Here is a 14,001-nt window from a genome sequence, read left to right as displayed (position 1 = left end):
TCTGTGTCAGTCGGAGTCAATCTCTTGTCTTTATTACTTCTTTTCAAATGGTTATTGTTGCACTAGATAATATAACTCAACAGTGATGTGTTTTTCCAGTTTTATTTTGAGCAAGATGTGAATGATACAGAATCATTTATCTTATGCCTCGACGAATTAGTTTCTTCACGTGCTTTGCTATTTTACCTCTACTTTGAGGTGATTTCGTTGCCATAATCCAATATGTTGCTTCTCACAGTAACTAGTTGTGCTCAAAACAGATACATTGTTATCAGCATTCGTGATTGCGGGAAGGGAAACTGTAAGTTCTAATAGCCCAAGGTTTCTCTATCTCTACTTCTTTATAGTAAGTATTCTATGATGTTTTTTAGCTTCCAGGGTTTATGAAACCTTGCTCACGGCCATGTGAGTGGCTCCCCGAGTATCTCATTTTTTTGTCATAAAGTTTTCAGAATAGGGCTTTAACTTAAGATTTTTTTTAGTAAGCGTGACCTTTGATGGGTAATATATCTACTTAATTCCCTTTCTAATAATAAAAAAACTGCTATTTGAGCTATTGTTGTGCTTTTCGAGCTGGAAGGAAATTCACAATGAGAACATAAGCTAGGACATTATAATATCAATAAATTTAGGTATATTCTACTGTGATATTGATCGAATTATCTTCTAATTTTTTTGTTATATTATTTATATATGAAGGTAGTTTCCTTTGTAAGCCTTGTAGATTGTCTTGACCTTCCTTTGGTTGGTAGGGACATATAACTTTTTTTTTATTATCTATTATTCTATGATGTAGTCGGTCATGCTATTACCTACAATAATAATATGAAAACTTGTGGCCCCATTGAGTTTCTATATTTATGTGTGTTTAATTTTAGGGTTATTAAGTTATATAGCCACACGGTTATTGTGAATTGGGATATAACCCACCTTTGGTTAATTTCTTGTAAATAACCAAGTTAACTTATTAACAGATTAATAAAAGACTTATTTAACTCAGTCATACATGTAAAAAGGTAGTTAATAGGCTGCCACGTATGCAAATTAGCTATTTACAAAGTATTTACCAAAGGTTGGCTAATTTACAATTCCTATAGCTTAGGTGGCTTACGTAGCCAATTTTTTGTTAATTTTATACATAGTTTAAGGTTTCAGGCTCATGAAAATCCTTTATATCAGTATTAGCCACTGTTTTTCCATGGCATCAAAGCCTTAAAATAGGATCACTACTTTATTAGCCGAGTGATGTCTTGGTGTGCTTTAAATTTAAATTCTTGTGGAATTACTCCTTTGCAGATATGGTCAAGACACAAAACCAATGCTTTTGGATTTTGCTATTTTTGTGATCGGTTGATTTTCTGCTGAATGGTCTATTGGCTTGCTTTTTTCTCATCTTTCAAGATTGTCTGGGTCAGTTTAGCAAAAGCGAATTTATTTCCATGGCTTCTCTCTTACTCAAGCATGACATATCTTTATGGATTGGGACTCAGTTTCTATTCGTACCAGAGCCGACTTTATACACAAAGACAAATGGCTTGTTGCGGTAAAGAAGCCTCTGACTCAGATCAACTCTATATTCTCATTTTTATCTTTATTTTTTTTGGCCGTGCACGTCCTTTATACCATTTTTTATTTTACCTTTTAGCTTACTAACCTTTGTATGCTTTTAAAAGTTTCATGTTTTATGTATACATATCATCTCAGTAAAGTAGAAGGGAATTTTCTTAAAATGAACTAGTTGTGTTGAAATGATTTACGTATTTTCTAATTTGTAAATTTAAAGATTAATGTGCATTCCATGGATGTCTTATTCGATACTAGTTCTGTTTTCACAAAGTCCCACAAAGTGCATTCACAGCCTGTGAGGTCTCCAAGATGTACCTGGCCTTGTGCTCGGGACCCACTCCGGAATGGGACAAAATCATGGTGAAGTCGGGCCGAGTGTCAAAATTCGGAACGTGGTGAGTCTGCGTGCGGATCCTCTGTCAGAGACATCGAAACGATGTTCGAAGTGGCGTCGGTGAATGGATAAGGGCAAGATAGGGACGGAGGAGGTAAGTATCTTAAATAAAATTGCAGCCAAATAAAATATTAAAATCACGTTTCATTGTGCAGTTGAGCAATTTCTTTATTTGAAATTTAATATTTTGCAAATCAGTCAAGATTTCGCAATTGTTTTGAGAACTACATGGATTGGGACGCAGTTTCTTCAAGGTATTGGTCTCTGTGAGGTTGCTCAGGTGCGAGATTGTATATTTCCTTTGTGCATACTTTTCTGTTCAAGATGGTTTGGGCATTTATACCGAGTGATGTTGATTTGTTCTTTATATCGGGTTTCTCTTATGTAAGTTTCTTGCCATGATCCTAGTGCGACACCTGGTTGCGGAATTGATCAGTGGTTAGAACTTATTTGGTTCTCAGTTTTTCTGTACGGATTCTTCCCTGTGGCGAGTCACTATGGGTGTGTTTGGTAACGTTTTTATTTTTTGTTTTTTGTTTTTAAAAATAAAAAAATGACCTTAAGAACAAAAAACGTGTTTGATAAAATTATTTTTGTTTTTTGTTTTTAAAAATAAGAGGGAGAATAAAACAAAAATTAGAGAATAAAAAAAACTTGTTTTTCAAAATTTTTAAAAACAGAAACACTTCTCTTCGAGCCAGAGAAAAAACTCTTCGAGCCAGAGAAAAAAAACATTTCTCGATTCTTCTTCTCTTCTTCGAGCCAGACGATTCTCCGCGGAGACGATTCTCCGACGACACGGTGCAGAAGATCAGGCTGAACTCCCCGGCGATCGAGAAGCTCGTCGAGATTCTGAACTGGACCGACGTCGAGGAGGAGAGAAAAAAACCGCGAGCGAGCCAGAGACGTCGGACCGAGAAAAACCACCGGAAAAGAGAGAGAGAACATCGGAGAAGCCATTGGAGGTAAGGATTGGGTTCAATTTCTCAATTTTCTCTCCGAAAATCTTCAAGAGAGTTCTAGGGTTTGAACCCTTATTCTCCTTCTCTTTTCGGTCGTGTGCTCTAGGATATCCGGCGTAAGTTTGGACAGAAAAGAGGAAGAGAATCTCGACCCGGGAATTCAATCTTGCGGAATCTGGTAAGGAATTGAATTTTTCCCCAATTTTGAATCCGAGAATTAGGGTTTATTTTTTTATGTTAAGGGCTTTTTAATTTCTGGACTTGATTCATGCAATTGAAGTGTTATTGGACTTGTTTTGGTCTAAAACATCTGTTGAATCTGGTTGGAGACGGCCCGGAAATGTATCTTCTGTCAATTTTTTTTCCTCCCCTACAAATATAGTTATTTTTACTTTTAGTCTTGACTGTCAGAATTTTTGTTACTTGGAAGGAGAAGAAAAATCATTCTGGCCATTGTCATGTTGTGTCTGTTTTTGTTGTTACTGTTGTGTGTGTATATTATAAGTTCTCAGGAGCAAAGTTTCGGACAGTGTTTTTATCTTTTTGGTGCGTTTGGAAGTTGGGTATGTTTTGTAGACATGACACCAATCTTAGTTGGGGGAATTGGATCAATCACTCATTGCCACTCAGAGTCTTTTTGTCCCATAAATTCATTTCGATGGCTATATTTGCAATCACTCAATTATGAATATCTTTCAATCTGTTTTTTTTTTTTTTTTTTCTGAAGTCTTGAGATGGCTATAAAACCTGGGACTCGAGAGCCTGAGTAGCTTTGAGTATTTGTTTGAGTGAACGAGGTACCGATCCTATATGCTCCAAAGCTTCTGGGCTACCCATCATCGTATAGGTTTTACCGGAACCAGTTTGACCATATGCCAATATGCAAACCTGAATCACAACTCACAATTACAGTGAACAACAATTATTATTTTTATATTGAATCACAACTCACCTTGGTATGTTCTCTTCGCTCCGGCGTGTTTTCCAATCCGTTTCGTATGTGTTATAGCTTGAAGATGTTAAATATGAATGTTTTCAGAAGTGCATTTGATCCGGTGTTCGAGTAAAGTTTTTTTTTTTCTTTTTTATTCTTTTTTTTCCCTTTTTTATGAATCGTTGATGAAACTGCTGTTTATAGTCACTGCATATCTAAACTGGTATGACTGTGCTCGGAAATTATTTCAGTTTGTCTTAAAAGTATTATATCAAGTATGAGCTTGACACTAGACCATATCTCTCTCTCTCTCTCTCTGTCTCTCTCTATAAACTTGGTTTATTAAAAATGGAAAACTAACAGAATGGGACACATTTTTTGTTTTTGGGCTTGGATTATTTAAGCTCTTTATTGAAGCGTGTTATGTGATTTTTATATTATTTTTGCAGTGTGGATATGTACTATTTTTCCCACATTCGTTCTCTGGTTGCCCCAATCTTGAGTTCAATACCCAATTGATATTACTATACTCTTCATAACAGCTAGCTTGTCACTACTGTCTTATCATTTTGATGAAGATATCTTAACTTTTTTTTTTCACCAACTTTTATGATGAGATACTCTTAAAATAATTTTCTTTGACTTAAAAAAAAAGTCGTTTTGGTTCCAAGCTGTTCCTATGAGCCGTTTGATTTAGAACGTGTTGATGATGAGATAAATTACAATTTATTAGGGTCCTTTTTTATCTTCTTATTTGGTTTTGGTGCTCTAATAAAATGCCCTTTGTTATAAGCAGACATTTGTGGTCCATTCATTATTGTAAACCATATGTCATGTTATGTGCCTATATAGAACGTCATAAGTCATATTGCGCGCTTATAGCTGTGGAGTATAGTTTATATGGTGTAGAAATATGTCTGTCAATTCCTTTGATTTAGGAAGATTCGGTAAACGAGTGGTTCTATTTTGTGTATGTCAATACGATTGGGTCAAAACACTAATCACCACTTTTATAGATGGAAAACATAGGAAACGATATCATTGACCTTAGTAGTAATGAAGAAGCTGCAACATGGAACTCAAGACATGAAGAGATTTTCATTAATATTATGGAAGAAGAGGTCTTGAAAGGAAATAGGAGCACTACAACATTTTCAAAGTCCGCATGGCGACGCATTCATGACAATGTTTATGCTCAAACAAAGAGGTGCTATAGCGATGTACAACTGAGGAACAAGTTTAACCTTCTAAAGCAAAAGCAAAAGGATTTCAAGTTATTATTGCAACAAACCGGTATTGGATATAATGCGGTGACTGGACAAGTTACTGCCACAGAGGATGTGTGGGATAAACTTTCGCGGGTAAAGATCATTACTCTATTTTTTGTCTAATTGAAGTTGTTATGTGTTGTGATACAAATATTCTTAAATTAAAATTCCCGATGGCCCCGAGAGGTTAGTTTTCATTAAATTAAAATTATTAACGTATAAACATTTGATATATTTCTATTATTATACCAACATGTGTTTTTTTTTTCTAATTAGGAAAATATTATCTTGTTGATTCTGGCTATACAAATATGCCTGGTTTTCTTTCACCATATCGTGGGGAGAGGTATCATTTAAGTCATTATAGGGCAGGTGGACCTCCTCAAGGAATGAAGGAACTTTTTAATCGTCGACATGCTTCACTAAGAAATGTTATTGAACGTTGCTTTGGTGTGTTGAAAGCTCGCTTCCCCATCCTAAAAGCAATGCCTTCTTATAAATTCTCTACACAACGTTATATTGTGATTGCTTGCTGTGCGATTCACTATTTCATAAGAATGAACGACAATAAAGATGCTTTATTTGCAGAATATGAAATTATTGACATTGAAGGTGAGGAAGATGATGTCCAATCTACCACCACAACTCAAGATGTTGAAGAGATTAATGTCACTCAAGGACAATTGCGTCAAATGGCTCACATGCGAGATGAAATAGCGGAGCGCATATGGAATGCAAATCAACGCCGCCGTAACAATTGAGACTTATTATTTGTTTTTTAGGACGAATTTATATTGACATTTGAATTCCTTTATTTGCTTATGCGAGAATATTTTTTTTTCAAGAACAATTGTTTAGACAAAAGTTTATTTTCTTTAAAACCGGTTTGCTTTTTTTATTTTGTTTTGTTTATAGCTTTTTTTGGTCTTGCTTGTAATTTGATATCGGAAAGTTCTTGAATCCCGAAAAAAAAGTCACGTAAGACACGTTCATGTTTTTCAAAAAGAAAAAAAATTAAAAAAAAAATGTGATCACCAAACATGTTTTTGTTTTTTATTTTTAAAAACAAAAAATAAAAATATGATTACCAAACATGTTTTTGTTTTTTATTTTTAAAAATAAAAAACAAAAACACGACTACCAAACATGTTTTTATTTTTTAAAAATTAGAAAACAAAACAAAACATAATTTGTGTTTTTAAAAACAAAAAACAAAAATGTTACCAAACACACCCTATGGTATCAGTTCTCCAAGGGGCTTATGTCATGTGTTTAGTTGCTTTTATTTTGGGACCGTGTATTGACTTCAAGTGTCTTATATTTTGGTTTGATTACTTATATTTTGGGATGGTGATTTGCTTCTGAGCCGGTACTAGGTGCTTTTGTGCCCTTTATTTGATGTTAAATGGTGGAATTTAGGACGTTTTGGTATATAAACAGACACGTATTTCCAGATGTCAAGCTTCTTTTCTGGTTATAAGGGAATTGAATGAGTCGTTGGTCAACACTTCTTTTTGGTGAGTACTGATTTGCGTTGGGCTTTGATATTGGATCCCTGGCTGTCTCACTTTCTGGCTGTGAGGATGGGTATGATCTGTGAATGGTGAATTCTTATATGTGAACAACTATTTGTTTCTGCGCATGGAAAACATATTCCTTTTTGGGAGATCCGTCTGATTACCGTCACACCATGCTTGGATTATCGATCATTCCTGGAGAAAAGTTTCTATTCTCGGTCTTCGTGGAGGTCAAGTATCAAGACTATTGGTCTTGCATGAATATCCATATTATGTCTTTTGGCTTCCTTGCATTTATTGCTGATTTTTTTTTTTGGGATTGAATCTCTTAGATTTTTATGGTACTCTATGATTTAACCTCTTAGAGCATCTCCAACCAAAGCCCCTTATCCTCATATCCTCAAATTTGAGGTGCCCTCATACCATTCCAACACTACCCTCAAATCTCAAATCCTTAAATTTTTGAGGATCCAAATAATTTAATTGATATAATTGCTAGTGTATGAATAAAAAAACACACAAATTATCTTGAAGAGTACAAATAAATTAGACTACACAAATTAAAAAAAATTGCATCACATTGATATTTAAATTAAATACAAGATACAACTATACTAAATGAAAATAAAAATAGACTGACAATCTGGCAAATCGGACCTTGAACTTCCAAAATTACCAAAAACTTGATCATGACAATTAGGTGCATCTTGTGGTGGTGGTTGTCTCTTTTTTATGATTCTTACTTGCTCGGACCGAACTCATGTGTATCCGGATCAATGATAGAACTCAAATCGGCAAATAAAAAATAGAGAAGCTCATTTATCACTTCGAAATGCATTAATTGATCATATATGGGAGAATTATGGAAATAGGTCGACCGAGTAGTAGTGTATACCTTATTAATATTTGTGTAATTTTTTTATTATTAAATTGTAACTCTTATTTAATTATTATTAGGTGTGTTTAACTTATTTTTAATTACATAATGATTCTATGTAGTGTATGTTTGAATCTCGTAGATTGTTTTTACTTGGTTTTTATGACTGAATCTCTAGATGTATGTATACAGTACTGTTTGTTTAGCTTTACCATCTTCTTTTATGTTCTATATTAATTATATTATAATTAGGTCCCTTTGTAGTGTCGTTCATGCAAATTCTCCATTTTTTGTTTGGTTTCTATGAATTTGCGCATGATAGTACTTTGAAGATGTAGCCTTATGAGTATATTTTGAGCTTGTACTCATTATTGTTTACTTGGTTTACTTTTTCTTCAATGAGTTGTCTTTTATTTTTGTGGTGTGTGGCTTTAAATACTTGTATTTTGTGTCGTGCTTGATGATCGTGGCATAATCAAATATTGGTTTTGAGTATGATGATCATATCAGTGCCATTTATTTGTTTGTTGTTTATTCTTTCCTTGTGTGATATGATTTTTAGTCTATACTGTATGTTTTTGTTATTTAGGCAATACTTTTTATTTATAAATATTTGATACTTTTTATTGCTTTCTTGGTTTAAAATGTCCATGAGTATAGCGGTTTCTTCTATACTGCGTTTAATCAGCTTAACGTAACCGTGGTTAATATATCTAAATGAACTTTTTAGATTTTGGCTTAAAATAAGAGCTTTGAGATTTGTCTCGAAGTTGACTTTATCTTTTTGATATAGTTTTTTATTTTTTATTTTTATATATAGCTAATCAGACTTTTGGCTCTGAAGAATTGCTATCTTTGGTTCTTCACGTAAACATGCACCTACAAAAAGAAGAATTTAAAGTATCAAATGTAATGTAATATGTAAAAATATATAGTATTTATGTGGGAGTCTGAGAGTTGGTGACGCCGTGACGGTAGTAGTAAGTGCAAATCACTATCCTCAAAGTTCTAAAATAATAATGAGGGTAATTCATTTTTTTCGATATGAAAGGTTTGAAGACTAAAAAAAAAAATCAAAAAGTTGAAACAATTTAACGTCAATGGATAAAGGGAAGTAAAGAGAATGTCAAAGCTTCCAATAGAGTATAGTTAAGAGGTCTTAGAGCTTAAACATGAGAGGTCAATTCTATCACCAATGGTTTGACGAGCATAGTGCATTATTTGAAGGTTTGGTGAGCCACAAGTAAATAAATCATAAGCCACCGAAAAGAGTTGGTGACGGTGTTGCAATTAACTCGAAGGGAGTCTATTCTCGCAAATTTCTTTTATAAATAGTAGTCTCGATCATTCATATTGATGATAGTTTTCTTATTTTTCATGTAAGTCTTGAGAAACTAGAGAATACATATGTCATAAGTGTAGTTAGTGATAAAGATGTTGGTGATCGATGACTAATCGAGAAGAATGTTAACAAAATTTTATAGTGTTGAAATTTTATTTTTGCTTATATTTTTCAAATTTCGTCGGTGAAATTTTTTGAAATTATAATATCGTGGTTACTGAAAAGCCGCAATTCAACGACTTGTTTCATCTGCACCAAAATCACATGAGGGTTCAAAGTGGGTTGAGGCCATCAAAGTCAGTGTTTTGGTTGGATTGTGGAATTTAAGGAGGGTCACTGATGGAAGTCTTTTCCAACAATGGAATGTCACTTCTTGAGAATGCAAATCAAAACATGGTTTTATTATGGCTTCATTCTATATCGCCGGAGTATAAAAAATCATCCTTAGAGATTGGCTAGGGCTATAATATATGATGTAAAGAAAACACTTTTTCTGGTTTGGTGGTTGTTTTTCTTTTCGGTCCTCTTTCTATGGGTTTGGCATGTTTGTTTTGCGTGCGGTCCGGTTCTAGGCCAAAACACAACTCACGTATGATGTATATCCATTTTACATATTAATAATACTTTTCTATTTCTTAAAAAAAAAAAAAAAACTTGATAGAAATTGAAGTTTGGCCCTTTTTTTATTATTACAATAGAAATATATTCGTACTTAAGATGAATGTTTATAATAGTAATTATATTGGACACTTGAATATGAATTACAAAGGATACTTTAAACTTTAAATATTGAAGACAAACCCATGCATTTACAAAAGGAGACCATTACTCAGGAGTACCAATGTTAATTTTTAGTGTTATTTATGAGAAAAATATTAAAGAGCATTGACAATTAGCGCATTTTTCCCCTACGGATTCGATAAATTAAAAAATAGTCTAGCTTGTACGTATTTCTTGGTGGTAGTTTGGTGTCTTGGATTTCACGTAAGCAACATGCGATGGCATGCTCAAGTACAGAGGCCGAGTATTGCGTACTCGCACATGCGTGGAACTTCCTCTAGCTCCGATAATATGGCGTGACAACATCGGAGTCACCTTAGTTGCTACAAAATTCGTAGACCATGCCTTAAATGTGCGTTTCTTCATTGTGACATGGTAGCAATCGTGGATTAGACAACAACTGGTGTCTTGACAAAAGGACTATCAATAATTGAGTATTATAATCTATTTAAGGGCGAATCCTTGTCTCACCCAAAAGAAAAAAAAAATATTATAGGTATCCCAAATGTGCTACAAATTTAACTCAAGAAAAAATTATTCAAACCCAGTCACATATTCAAATACGTCATGAAACCCGAATTATTAAGTTGGGATTTGGTAAAGAATATCAGTAATTTGGAAGATTTTTACCAAACAAAATTATAATCGGGACAAAATTGTTAATAAAATTTGGAGAAAGAATTTTTTTTGGTATGTTTTTAGTTTTTTTTTCCTCAACCAACGTTTTCTTTTCACCCACTTCCAACTTCCTCTTCATCCTCCACCACATCGCCACTCTTTTCGTCTTTCTCACATGTCGCCACACCATCGCGCACGGCGCCTCCGCCATCCTCACTCTCTTCATCCTCGACGAGGTGACCAACTCCTACTGCTTAAACTATCGCCGGAACTCGCCGTTCCGCTGTTCTTTGCCCTCTACTCTCTCGTCGGACCCTACCTTATGGTTTTCTCTGAAATTTTATGAGGTTTTTGAAAGTCTTGGTCTTTTTCTGAATTTTTCTTGGGTTAGTGCGAATTGTTCCTTGTATGATTAGGTTTGGGCTTTAGTGATTATTGTGTGATCGATTCTTTTGGAAGTCAAATTAAAGTGGTTTCCCAAGTATTTTCTTTAGAACACAACTTATGTATCCACGGTTTGATGATTTGTATGTCAATAAATTCAAGATTTTTTTTTATATTTTGTATGCTAACGAAACCATAATTTATTATATGTCAATAAATTAAAGATTTGTTGACTTCTATGTCAACAAATCCTGGATTTGTTGACTTTTTATGTCAACAAATTTTGTATCAGGTCACCAAATACAAGAGTTGTTGACATATATGTCATAAAAATCTAGGATTTGTGGACTTGCATCTCAATAAATGCAAGATTTGTTGATTTTGCATAACAACACATATAGACTTGTTTGAAAATTTAATGACATATATGTCATCAAATTTGAGCTTGTGTTGAAGATTTAATGACATATATGTCATGACATGATTAGTCAACTTGATTTTTTAAATTACAATATGCCATACATTGGTGGACCCAGCCCGGTGGGCAAGAAATTTTTAGGCTAAAAAAAAAACTTGGGCTGAAAATTTTTTAGCAAACAATTTGAGTTTTGGGGGGACCCGGGCATATTCCCTCAACCACTTGGGTCAGCCCCAGCTGCCATATTATATTTAAAGTAATAAAAAAGACTTGCACTAATTCAAAATCACAAATTTTACATATATAAATAAGGATGAGATGTTGCTAATATTTGAAAGCCTAACCATAACGTAGTTTATTACTATTAAATGCCAATAAATAATTTACTACATAAATACATGAAGAGGGTGTGATTATAATTGTTGTACATTAAGCTAATAATTCAATAGAGTAACCTTAATCGACGTTGATACAAAATAATTAAGCAGCTAAGCTCACACCATTCATGATTCGGAATTGCAACAGAATCGAAGAAAGAGAGTTAAAAAATCTCATAGATATTAAAAAATGTATAAAAACAAAACATGACTGGATGTTATATACCACTTTAAAATATCATTAGTGTATAGAATTTTTCAGAGGGATATACATATAAAAAAAATATAAGATTCAGTGTGAGTTTTGCAAAATTGATAACTAAGATGGCATGTATAGATGCATATTATTTTTTCAACTCTAAAAAATATCACAGCTTAATTTTGAGAAATGAAAGTCTAATATGTTTACGTCTGGTAATTAATTATGAGATCTTATAAGTGGATCATGTGAATTGTCAATGTATTGTGTTTCAAATGGAAAATGTTAATAAAAGGATTTATAGAAACATAATTTCCAGCATTGGATCAAAAGTCGCAACACCATCGTTGGATCATAAACCTGATCTAACGGCGAGAAGAAAGAACAGGAAATTAATTTGACGCGGAGAGCTAAATTAATGCTGCTGGGCTAGTCATTTGAGCTAAATTATAGCCGTTGGTGTATATCTTGGGGTGAATCGTATTATAAGACAGATTACAACCGCTGGATCAAAATATAATCTAACGGCGAGGAGAGAGGGGAAAGGAAAAGGGAAAGTTAATTGGAGTCCAAGTTTCTGGTGGTATATAAAAGAGGGATCACCGGCGTGTAAACTGCGATTTAGGGTTTCACCGTCTCAAATCATTCGTTCCCAGCCATTCCCTCTCTGCCCCGTCGCCAAACCTCGACGCCGTCGCCGACCTCATAAAAAATATCGCCGGTCCTCAATGTTCGAATATCGGGTACTTCAATCTTCTGCCGAGACTGGAGTGGTGGTGCCGATCTGCGGTGTGTCCGGAGGCCAGGTCGCGCCACCACCACCAGATCTCAGCCCGACCGGCGAGCTTCTATCGGTTCTCCGGAGGTGGTAATCGGGCTAAAAGCGCGGGTGGAGAAGCGAGATTGGCTGTGGATGCAAAAGTCCCTTGACCCGTCCCTTCCAACATCGTATGTCCGATCGTCGGCGCCGAGCCCAGTCGAAAGGTAGCCATGTTCGGGTTGCGGGTACTCCTCTTGGAGTTGGTGGTGTTGATCTTCCAGATTGCACCTCCTTTAACCCGTCCGGCGTGAAATGGCGATCTAGGGTTTTACGGCACCGTCGCATCTCGTTCGTTCCCAGCCATTCCATCTCTGCCCCGTCGCCAAACCTCGATTCCGTCCCCGGAATCGCCGTGACCTTAGCAAGAAGCTCGCCGGTAACGGGAATTTCAATCTTCTGCCGAGACTAGCGTCGTTGGTGTCGATCTGCGGTGTGTCCGGAGGCCAGATCGTGCCACCACCACCAGGTCTCAACCCGTCCGGCGAAGCTTCTACCGGTTCTCCGGAGGCGGCTATTGGGCTAAAAGCGCGGGTGGAGAGCGAGATTGGCTGTCCCTAGACCCATTCCTTCCAGCTTCGTCGGTGCCGGAAAAACCCTAGAAAGAAAAGCTAAAACCCCTCTCCCGATCCAACTCGTTTCGTTAGTTCCTAGTCTTTCCCTCTCTGCCTTGTCGCCAAACCTCGATTCCGTCTCTGGCATTGCAAGGCCGATCGTGACCTTCGCAAGAAGCTCGCCGGTTCTGATAACGGGTACTTCAATCTTCTGCCGAGACTGGTGTTGGTTGTCTTGATCTGCGGTGTGTCCGGAGGCCAGTTCATGTCACAACCACCAGATCTCAGCCCATCCGGTGAGCTTATGTCGGGGCTCCAGAGGCGGTTATTGGGCTAAAAGCGCGGGTGGAGAGCGAGATTGGCTGTCCCTTGACCCGTCCCTTCCAGCTTCGTGGGTGCCGCGAAAACCCTAGAAAGAAAAGCTTAAACCCCTCACCCGTTCTCAGTTTCTCTTATTCTTTTCGTTTCGGCTCCCTGACTCGCCCTGCCATGAATCCACTAAGTCGTCTTCAGTATCACGAGCCCTCCCTCTTTTTATATTTTTGCTAATTCTTACTGAAATTGTCTTTAATTGTAGATTTGTTGTTTTTTGTTGATTCAGGGTTTAGAAATACACTCTGTTACCATTTTGAATTTACGCCGAGTCTCCAGCCCGATCAAGAAATTGAAGCCGAGGAGCACTATCTTGTCTACCGGTATACGTGAACACTATCTTGTCATATTAACTGATTTCTATATGCTGCTTTATTATGAATTGTATTATCTATTACCTTTATCGATTGCTTCAAGGAAGGGCAAACTTGACCTCCCATTGTCATCGAAGATGTGGTCGGTCTCCCATAGTTGACTGCTCGCTAAAGCTCGTTTGATTTGGTGATGATACCCCGGAATCAAAATCCCTGATGCTCTCAAGAACCTTATTTGTGGCGGGGTGACTCCCAGGTTAGCACATAAGACATTATCCAATTTATCACAGTGTATCTGTTATCATATG

At 36.0% G+C, this 14,001-nt stretch overlaps 1 long non-coding RNA gene across 1 annotated transcript; it reads left to right on the top strand.

The window, feature by feature from the left end:
- The first annotated feature begins 2,526 nt into the window (after window positions 1–2,526).
- LOC149391337 (uncharacterized) lies at window positions 2,527–5,213 on the top strand. Its single transcript, XR_016300233.1, has 3 exons — window positions 2,527–2,925; window positions 3,029–3,100; window positions 4,873–5,213. It is a non-coding gene; the product is annotated as an uncharacterized LOC149391337 (long non-coding RNA).
- Window positions 5,214–14,001: the final 8,788 nt, after the last annotated feature.

Source organism: Urtica dioica, chromosome 7, assembly GCF_054948205.1.
Source record: "Urtica dioica subsp. dioica isolate 48M chromosome 7, U.dioica_male_clone48M_v1_H2, whole genome shotgun sequence".
NCBI lineage: Eukaryota > Viridiplantae > Streptophyta > Magnoliopsida > Rosales > Urticaceae > Urtica > Urtica dioica.
The sequence above is the reverse complement of the archived record's forward strand: the minus strand, read 5'-3'. Positions and strand labels throughout refer to the sequence as shown.